The 11,134-nt window shown below is 38.4% G+C and overlaps 1 long non-coding RNA gene across 1 annotated transcript in view; it reads right to left on the reverse strand.

Moving 5' to 3' along the window:
• The window catches only part of LOC117086419, a 30,494-nt gene extending 22,752 nt beyond the window's left edge, over positions 1-7,742 (reverse strand). Inside the window, exon 1 of the long non-coding RNA XR_004438332.1 lies at positions 7,506-7,742. This is a non-coding gene — a long non-coding RNA (uncharacterized LOC117086419). The remainder of the gene's footprint in view (positions 1-7,505) is intronic.
• Positions 7,743-11,134: the final 3,392 nt, after the last annotated feature.

Raw genomic sequence — 11,134 nt, forward strand, 5'->3', positions numbered from 1 at the left:
TTAAATGTGTCTTTGTCTGGTTTTGGTATCAGGACAATACTAGCCTCACAGAATGAGTTTGGAATTATTCCCACCTCCTCTACCTTTCAAAATTGTATGATTAGGATTGGTAGATTTCAGCAGTGATGCCATCAAGTCCTAGGCTTTTATTTATTGGAAGACTTTATTATGGCTTCAATCTCATTACTTGCTATTGGTTTCTCCAGATTTTGTATTTCTTCCTGTTTCAATCTTGGTAGGTTTTATGTGTCTACAAATTAACTCATTTCCTCTAGATACTTCAATTGATAGGCATATAGTTTCTTATAAGAAGCCACTAGTGATCATTTGAATTTCTGCAGTATCAGTTTTAATGCCTCCTGTTTTTAATCTCTGATTTTATTTATTGGACATTCTCTCTTTTTTTGTTAATTAGTCTGGGTTAGTCAATTTTAACTTTTCTAAATTTCAACTTTTGGTTACACTGATATTTTGCATTGTTTTCTTCATTTCAATTTAATTTATTTCTGCTCTGATCTTTACTTCTTTTTTTTTTCTACTAAATTTGGTTTTGCTTTGCGCTTACTTTTCCTGTTATTCAAGATTCATTATTAGGTTGTTTATTTGAATTTTTCTTATTTTTTGATGTAGACACTCATAGCTATAAACTTCCCTCTTAGTACTGTTTTACTTTATCCCAGACTTTTAGATATGTTGTGTTTCCATTACCATTTGTTTTGAGAAAGTTTTCAATTTCCTCCTTAGTTTATTTATTAATTCATGGGTTATTCAGGAGTATATTGCTTAATTTTCATGTGATATGGTTTGGCTCTGTGTCTCTACCCAAATCTCATGTTGAATTGTAATTCCCAGTGTTGAAGGAGAGGCCAGGTGGGGATGGTGATTGAATCATGTGGGCAAACGTCTCCCTTGCTGTCCTTGTGATAGAGTTCTCACAAGATCTGGTTGTTTGAAAGTGTGTGACACCTTCACCTTCTCTCTCTTATTCCTGCTCTGGCCATATGAAAACCATGCCTGCTTCCTCTTCACCCTACCCCATGACTGTAAGTTTCCTGAGGCCTCCCCAGAAGCAGAAGCCTGCAGAGCCCACTGAACCATGAGCCAATTAAATGTATTTTCTTCATAAACTACCCAGTCACAGGTATATCTGTATAGCAGTGTGAGAATGAACTAATACAGAAAATTGGTACCGGAGAAGTGAGGCATTGCTATAAAGATATCTGAAAATGTGGAAGTGATTTTGGAGCTGGGCAGAGGTTGGAACAGTATGGAGAGCTCAGAAGAAGACAGAAGGATGATGGAAAGTTTGGAACTTCCTATAGACTTGTTAAATTGTTGCGACCAAAATGCTACTAGTGATATGAACAGTAAAGTCCAGGCTGAGGAGGTTTCATCTGGATATGAGAAACTTATTGGGAACTGGAGTAAAGGTCACTCTTGCTGTGCTTTAGCAAAGAGACTGGCAGCATTGTGCCCCTCATCAAGACCTCTGTAGAACTTTTAATTTGAGAGAGATGATTGAGAGTATCTGGCAGAAGAAACTTCTAAGCAGCAGAGGATTCAAGTTGTGGCCTGGCTGCTTCTAACAGTGTATGTAAACTCATGTGTGTGCATGTAAAGATTATCTGAAACTGGAGCTTATATGTAAAAAAGAAGTAGAACATAAAAGTTTGGAAAATTTGGAGTGTAGCCATATGGTAGAAAAGAAAAACCCATTTTCTAGGGAGAAATAAAATTCAGCTGGAGAAAGTTGCATAAGTAAAGAGGAGCCAAATGATAACATCCGAGACAATTGAAAAAATGCCTCCAAGGCATTTCAGAGATCTTCCTGGCAGCTCCTCCTACTACAGGCCTCCGAACCTAAGAGGGAAGACTGGCTTTATGGGCCAGGAGCAGGGCCCCATTATCCTGTGCAGCTTCAGAACATGGTGCCCTGTGTCCCAACTGCTCCATCTCCAGCTCCAGCTCCAGTCATGGATAAAAAGACCCCAGATACATCTCAGGCCACTACTCCGGATGGTGCAAGCCAGAAGTCATCAGTGCTGCCACACGGTGTTAAGCCTACAGATGTTCAGGGGGCAAGAGTTGAGGCTTGGGATTTCTATTATTCTATTCTCACATAGCTATAAATAAATGTCTGAGACTGGGTAACTTATAAATTCTCACATAACTATAAATAAATGCCTGAGACTGGGTAACTTATAAAGAAAAGATGTTTCATTGGCTCATGGTTCTGCAAGCTATACAAGAAACATGGCTGAGGGAGGCCTCAGGAAACTTACAATTATTGTGGGAGATTAAGTGGAAACCAGCGCATCCTGCATGACTTGAGCAGGATAGAGAGAGAGAGAGCAAAGCGGGAAGTGCCACACACTTTTAAACAACCAGATCATGTAAGAACTCTATCCCAAGACAGCACTAGAAGCATGGTACTAAGCCATTAGAAACCACTCCCATGATCCAATCACCTCCCACCAGTCCCCACCTCCAACTTGTGGAATCACAATTCAACATGAGATTTGGGTGGGGACACAGAATCAAACCATATGAGAAGCTTCCACATAGATTTCAAAGAATATATGGAAATGCCTCGATGCTCAGGCAGAAGCCTGCTGCAGAGGCAGAGCTCTCATGGAGAACCTCTATTAGAGGAGTGCAGAGGGAAAATGTGGGGTTGGAGCTTCCATACAGAGTCCTCACTGAGGCTCTGCATAATGGAGCTGTGAGAAGAGGGCCACCATCCTCCAGACCCCAGAAAGGTAGATCCACCAACAGCTTGCACTGTGTACCTGAAAAAGCCAGAGACACTCAATGCTAGCCCATGAGAGAAGCTGTGGGGACTGCACCCTGCAGAGCCACAAGGGTGGAGGTGCCCGAGGCTTTGGGATCCCACTCTTGCATCAGCATGATCTGAATGTAAGACATGGAGTCAAAGAAGATTATATTGGAATAAGATTTAATGCCTACCCTGCTGGGTTCTGGACTTGCATGGGGCCTGTAGCACCTTTGTTTTTGGCCAATTTCTTCATTTTTGAATGGGAATATTTACCCAATACCTGTACCCTCATTGTGTCATAGAAGTAACTAACTTGTTTTTTTTATTTAGCAGACTCATAGGCGGAAGGGACTTGCTTGTCTCAGATGAGACTTTGAACTTGGACTTGGAGTTAATGCTGCAATGAGTTACGCTCTGGAGAATTGTTGCAAAGGTATGATTGTGTTTTCAAATGTGAGAAGGACGTGAGACTTGGGAAGGTCTGTGGCAGAATAATATGGTTTGTCTCCACGTCCACACTCAAATCTCATCTTGAGTTGTAATTCCCAATGTTTGAGGAGGGGCCTGGTGGGAGGTGATTGAATCTTAGGGGCAAACCTCCCCCTCGCTGTTCTGGTGAGAGAATTCTCATGAAATCTGGTGGTTCGGAAGTGTGTAGTAACTCCCCCTTCTCTCTCTTCCTCCTGCTCTTGCCCTGTGAAGACCATGTTTGTTCCTTCTTCACCTTCCACAATAATCATGTGTTTCCTGAGGCCTCCCCAGAAGCAAGAGCCTGTACAGCCCACAGAACCTGAGCTGATTAAACCTCTTTTCTTTATAAATTACCCAGGCTCAGGTATGTCTTTATTGCAGTGTGGGAATGGACTAATACAGCATGCATAAATATAGTTTCCAAAATTCCTCTTGTTATTGATTTCTAGTTTTATTCCATTGTGATCAGAGAAGATGCTTGATACCATTTCAATTTTTTGAATGCTTTGTGATCTCATATATAGTCTATCTTTGACAATGACCCATGTGGTGAAGAGAGAAATATGTATTCTGCAGACATTGCATGAAATTTTCTGTAAATATTTTTAAGGTTGTTTGTTCCATAATGCAGATTAAGTCTAATGTTTGATTGTTGATTTTCTGTCTGGATGATCTGTCTAATGCTGAAAGTGGGGTGTTCAAGTCTCCAGCTATTATTGTATTTTGATCTCTCTCCCTCATTAGCTTATATAATATTTCCTTTACATCTGTATCCTCCAGTATTATGTGTATATATATTTACAATTACATATCTTTTTGAGGAATCGAACCCTTTATTTTTATATAATGGCCTTCTTTGTCTCTTCCTACAGTTTTGTCTTGAAATTTATTTCACTTGTGATAAGTATAGCTATTCCTGCTTTTTTTTTCTTTTGGTTTCAAGTGGAATGGGGTATCTTTTTCCATCACTTTATTTTCAGTCGATTTGTGCCTTTATAAATGTAGTATTTATTGTAAGCAACAGATCATTGCATCTTTTTAAAAATTATTCATTCAGTCAGCCAGTCTATGTCTTTCTATTGGTGAGTTTAGTTCATTTACATTCAGTGTTATTATTTATAAGTAAGAACTTACTCCTGCCATTTTGGTATTTGTTTTCTGGCTGCTTTGTGGTTTTCTCTTCCTTCTTTCTTTCCTTCTTGTATTCTTTTTCTGAAGGTCATATTCTCTGGTAGAATAACTGAATTTCTCTCTTTTCAATTTTGTGTATCTATTGAACTTTTTTTAAATTTAAGATTACCAAATACTGTCTTGCAAATATGGTCTTATAATTCATTATTTTAAGCTCATAATGCTTTAACACTGCATATAACACAAACAAACAAACAAAAATCAGGAAAACTAATAAAAACTCTATACTTTAATCCATCATTTTTTAACTTGTTTTGTTTCTGTTTATGTCTTATTGTACTGTCTTGAGTAGTTGTTGTAGTTATTATTTTTTATTGTTTCAGCATTTAGTTTTTCTGCTTAAGTGTAGTTTATACCCCACAATGACAATGGTGTAATATTCTGCTTATTTGTGTGCTTACTACTACCAATGAACTTTGTACCTTCAGATGTTTTCCTCTTGCTCATTAATGTCATTTTCTTTCATATTGAAAAATTCCCTTCAGCATTTCTTGTAGGAATAGTCTAGAGTTGACAACATCATTCACTTTTGTTTGACTGGGAAAAGTCTTTATTTCATCTTCATACTTGAAGAATAATTTTGATGGATGTACTTTTCTAGCATAATTGTGTTTTTTTTTTTTTTTTTTCCAGCACTTTAAATATGTCATGCGACTCTCTCCTGGTTCATAAGATTTTCACTGAAAAGTCAGCAATTAGATGTATTGGAGTTCCATTGTATGTTACTTTCTTTTCTCCAGTAGCTTTTATTATTATTTCTTTATCTTTGACCTTTGGGAGTTTGATTATTAAATTTCTTGAGGTAGTCTTCTTTGGGTTAAATCTTTTTGCTATTATATAACCTTGTACTTAGATATTGATACCTTTCTCTAGGTTTGAGAAGTTTTCGTATATTATCTTTTTGAGTAAATATTCTACCTCTGTTTCTCTTCCTACTTTCTCTTTAAGGCAAGTTACTCTTCGATTTGTCCTTTTTAGGCTGTTTTCTAGATCTTATAGAAGCTTCCCACATTTTCAGTATATATATATATATATATATATATATATATATATATACACACACACACACACACGCACACACACATGTATACACACACACTATATATATTCACTATATATGTACTCTATATATATACTCACTATATATAATTTTAGAGTAGAATACACTCACTATATATAATTTTAGAATATACCATCTATTTGTAAATATATATACAAATTGTATGTTTATATACATTAATTATATATAATTATATTATATGTAACTATATTTTAATATCCATATCTATATATTTATAAATGTTACTCCTCAAGAGTTGACCAAGGAAACATTGCCACCATATTTTGCCAAGGTATTTAACAAAAGCTAGCATCACCAATTATTTTCTGGAATTATTAACCTTAGTATATATATCATAATAAAACCAAATTTATACAAAAACTACGTTCTGCAAAGTTTCACAAAATTTTGGAAAGTACTGCACAGTTTTGCAAAACGAGCAAGAGGAAGCCTCCATTTGTCAATGTAACGTATCTATCTATTTGGTTACTCGAATATCAGAACTTGCCCAGACATAAAATGTATTTATTTTATAAATAAAATCAGCCTGAAGTTGGCATTCCATTGGAAAGAAAAAGAATGCCATCTAGAGTATGCTAATTTGTAACTAAAGTATATTAATTTCTTTAAAATACTTAATAACTATTTAGTAATTATTTCATACAATTAGCTATAATGATTGAAAGATATTTGGATTTGGGCTTGTCAAATACATTATCTAAAATTTCTAAAAGTAATTTAACAATATCAGAAGCCAACATAGTATACATTTTTCTGAGAAGAAATGTGTGAATTTGTTACATTCTAATTAACTCTGCTCTAGTAGGCAAGTAGGAAGAGAGTTTGCAGGCAGTACAACCAAGAAAACTCCCACTTCAAAAACTGGGATAATTCAAGAAACAGGGAAGGAAAGATGCACTCTGAAACATTGTGTTGGTTTCTTACATTAAATAAAATACGTTTCCATTTCAATGCACTCTGCTAATTTGTATTTAGAAATTAGGAAGACATAAAAACATTTTATGTTATGCTTTTCAGCCAGCCAAGGAAAAATTAGCATAACAAATTGGCTGCAATCTTAGACAATTTTAGGGAAGGATCTTTTTACAAAAGTAAGGCTTTAAAAATACATGAGAGTAAAAAGAAGCTGTGCGTTTTTAAAACGTGATTTAACTAAAGGTTTTATTATACCTAATTAGAATAGAATTAAACATTGCCCCAATGCTAAATTTCTTATAATAATTAGATACAAGAAAAGCCAGAGTTGAGTTTTGTCTTTTAAAAGTTCATACATTTACATATGAGGCATTCATTATTAGTGTATAGTGCAAATGATTAGTCACATCCAGAATAAAGGCAAAAGAACTTAAGATGGTTTTAAGGAATATTACATGTCATACAAGGATCGCAGTATCCATCCACTCCCATCAACTTAGCACGGGGTTTCACAAATGTTAGGAGTACCAGCCCTAGTGCAGCAGCACCTCTTGTTATTTGATAACCTATTAATCTTAGCAATCAAAAAGTGGTTAACCTGGTGAGGATCCCAGAAGTAGAACTCTCACATGCAAAAACTACTACTTAGGGACCCGTTTTGGTGTTACTATGAGAAGACAGAGGCTAACAGAAGTGGAAAAACAGCACTCCAAAACCAACAGCGAACTTGCAACGTTCTATTAAGAATAGGTTAAATGTCTGTTTTCTGATTACCCAAACGTCAGCAGGTTAATAAATGTACACAACGTAAACGAACATAGTAAGTGAAAAGTTTCAGGATTACACTTAGAAAACTACAGTCACCCAGAGACTATCTTTTCATTGCCTAAATAAAATAATTTTAAATAGGAAAAGATAGGCTGATTAAAACGAGTGTCGGTTTCAGGACTCCCTCATTTCAAGCTGCCAGAAACTTGTCTGGTGGAGGTGCCACCCCTGGAGTCCTCAGTCCAAGGCTCCTGGCTCGGGTCTCTGGGCGAGGAGACCAGCCCGGTCCTCCATGGAGATTACCTGGGGCTGCAGCCGTCCGTGGGCTCCTCCTTCCCCCGGGTCCTCGGCCTCAGCCGCTCCCCAAGGCGACCCCGCTTCCGGGAGGCTCTCGGAGGCTACGTGGTGCCTGGTGTCCGGTGAGGACGAGGAACGGGCGACCCCTCCCATCTCGCTCCCCAGATCTCCGCGGACACAGCTGGTGGCGACTCAGATCGCTCGGGCAGTGGCTGCGTGGGTAGCCCAGAGGAGACTCTGATGCGAACCGAGGCCCCTAGGCCGCCCGCGCCACCGCCCCTCTCCGGGCACGCGCGGGCCCGCTGGCCCTGGGATAACGAAGCAGAGGCGGGAGGTGTCTCCATCTCCTTCTGCCTGATCCTGGCCTTGGTGGAGATCCAGGAAGGTCAGTTCAGACAGCCGCTCTCCGGGCAGGGTTGGTGGCTGCAAACAAGGACCGTCCTGAGTCACATTGCCTGGGGAGAAGAAGGCAGGGCAGGAGGACTGCTGTTCTGGGAGCTTCAAAGCTCAGCACAGTCACATACAAAAGTGTTTACTCCCTACTCTGAGGGGTATGCGTGGGAAGAGACACATCATTAATTCAAAATGGTGATGAAAAAATAGCAAAATAGGGCGACTGTCACTTGATCTGGTAGTAAATCACTCCAAATCACATCTCTTCGTTGACTTTCGGTGCTCCCTTCGCCACCTGTCTTTTGGGTTGCCTGTCCCTGACACCACAGCTAACAGACTGAAAGCTCCCCAAGGAAAATAACTGAGGTGTTGCTTCTAAGTCCTCAGCGCATGGTAGGCACACACCAGATGGTTTTGTTGAATGAGCAGAAGAATATGGATGGAAAGGGCGAGCTGGGCATTTCCCCAGGCTCTAGAAGGCAAGTACAAGACCAGCTAGCTATTGAAGCAACAGTTCTGTTGTATTGTTCTACAATGCTGGTATATAATTGGCAGTGTGGGAGGGAAGTTCAGTCTTCTTTTTCCTTTCATTTTGGTTCTATTAAGACAGAGCGGCCGGGCGCGGTGGCTCAAGCCTGTAATCCCAGCACTTTGGGAGGCCGAGACGGGTGGATCACGAGGTCAGGAGATCGAGACCATCCTGGCTAACACGGTGAAACCCCGTCTCTACTAAAAAAAAATACAAAAAACTAGCCGGGCGATGTGGCGGGCGCCTGTAGTCCCAGCTACTCGGGAGGCTGAGGCGAGAGAATGGCGTAAACCCGGGAGGCGGAGCTTGCAGTGAGCTGAGATCCGGCCACTGCACTCCAGCCTGGGCGACAGAGCGAGACTCCGTCTCAAAAAAAAAAAAAAAAAAAAAAAAAAAAGACAGAGCACAGAATAACTAATCATCCTCTACTTTCAGTCCCTGTGCTTCAGGTAATACAGACTCCTGCCCTGACCATAGGTGATCACTGGAGTCATCACACCTCCTAGTGATAGCTGTTGTTGCACAGATAAGTATAATAAGTAGAGCTAGGTGAAAACCACTGACGACAAAAACAACCATCCCTATCAAAACACTTTCCATTCATGTGAAATGAACAAAAATATATATTTACAATCTGTATCTGTGTTAACTATTGAGCCTCTGTTAGCTTTCTCCTTGCCTGTTATAATATATTCTGAAATAATCTAAACCCACTTGACACCCAGCTGAATATCACAATAATCCTTATAACAAGGCCTTGTTGATCAATCTGAATGTACAAGAAGTAACTAGTGTCATGGAGGCCTTGGTTAAACACATGGATGTTGAAAGGTGACAGATAAATCCCACAGAGATATATATATCACAAAAACATTGATGGGTCTGGTGGTCTGTAACATGCTAGGACATCCCTTCCAAAGTAAAGGATGTATGTAAAAGATGTTGCACTTCTCATTGTTACTAAGGAAGTGTAATATGTGATATCTCTTTATAGATTCTGGAAGTGGTATATTCCATGCTTGATAATACTGCTTTGATTTATAAACTAGGTAACACTAAAGACTACTAATTACGTGAGAACTAGAGCAAGAAAAGATACTGCAGTACCTTTGGGCTGCAGTTCAAGCAGCCCTGATGTTTGATCATGACAAACATCAATATAATTAGATACCATGTGGAGTTTATGTAAACCACAGGCTCTTGATATTCATGTTAAAGTTTTTAAAACATTCTTCAAAATTTTTAATTGTGGTAAAAAAAAAAAACCATGTAACATAAGGATTTACCATCTTAACCATTTTTAAGTGGACAGTTAGAAATAGTCACATTGCTGTGAAGTTGATCTCCAGATCCTTTTCAATTTGCAAATCTGAAATTCTATACTCATTAATCAACTCCTCTTTTCTCTCCCACCGCAGCGCCTGGTAAGCACAATTCTATTTTCTTTGTCTATGAATTTTATTTCTTTAGATACCTCATATAATTGTAATCATACTGTATTTTTTTGTGTGATTTGCTTATTTTACTTAGCATAATGTTTTCAAATGTATTAGTCAGCGTTCTCCAGAGAAATAGAAACAATAATGTTCAATTTATGAATTATATAGAGAAAGTATAAACCAACAAAGTGTGTATTGGTCATACACACACACACACACACCCACACACACACAGAGAGAGATTTTAGGAGGAATTGGATTGGCTTACATGATTATGGAGGCTAAAAAGTCCCACAAGCTGCTGTCTGCAAACTGAAGATCCAAGGAAGCCAGTGGTATAATTTAGTCTGTGTCAAAGATCCAAAAATGAAGGCAGCCAATAATGTAAAACCCAGTCCAAGTGTCAGGGGAAGAAAACAGGCCAATTCTTTATTTTTCTCCGTTTTATTCTATTCAGACCCTCAATGGATTGGAAGATGCCCAATTCACATTGGGGAGGGTAATCTACTTCACTGAGTCCACCTATTCAAATGCTATGCCCATCTATAAAAACCCTTGCAGATACAACCAGAAACCATGTTTTTTCTGGGCACCTCATGGATCTTTCAAGTCGACACATTAAAAATAACCATCACACAAAGATTCAACCATGTTGTAGTATTCAACAAGATTTCCTTCTTTTTAAAGGCTGAATGATGTTCTATTGCATATATATATATTTATATATGCATATTTTCCAATGTGCATATATATATGTGTATATATATACGCTACATTTTGCTTCTCCATTGATCTACCAATGGTTATTTGAGATGCTTTCACCTCTTGCTTACTACGAATAGCGCTGCTTTGAACACAAGTATGGAAACATTTCTGTCAGACCTTGCTTTCAATTATTTTGCTATACCCTGAGTGGGATTGCTGAATCATGCACAAGTTACATTTTAAATTTTTTGAGGAACTTCCATTGTGTTTTACATAGCAATTACATAATTTTGCATTCACACCAGCAGTGCACAAGGCCTACAACTGTTCCACATTCTCGCCAACACTTGTTATATTGTTTTTGTTTTCTTGATAGTCACCATCTTAATGGATGTGAACAGATACCTTTTTGTGGTCTTAATTTGCATTTATCTGATGATGACTGACGTTGAGTATATGTTCATATATTTGTTGGCCACTTGTACACCATCTTTACATAGTTTATTTTTTAAGAACACAAATGCTTTGTCTTTTTCAGATGTTTTGTCTTTGCATGAATCTCAGATTAT

This window comes from Trachypithecus francoisi, unplaced genomic scaffold, assembly GCF_009764315.1.
Source record: "Trachypithecus francoisi isolate TF-2019V2 unplaced genomic scaffold, Tfra_2.0 Lachesis_group1, whole genome shotgun sequence".
NCBI lineage: Eukaryota > Metazoa > Chordata > Mammalia > Primates > Cercopithecidae > Trachypithecus > Trachypithecus francoisi.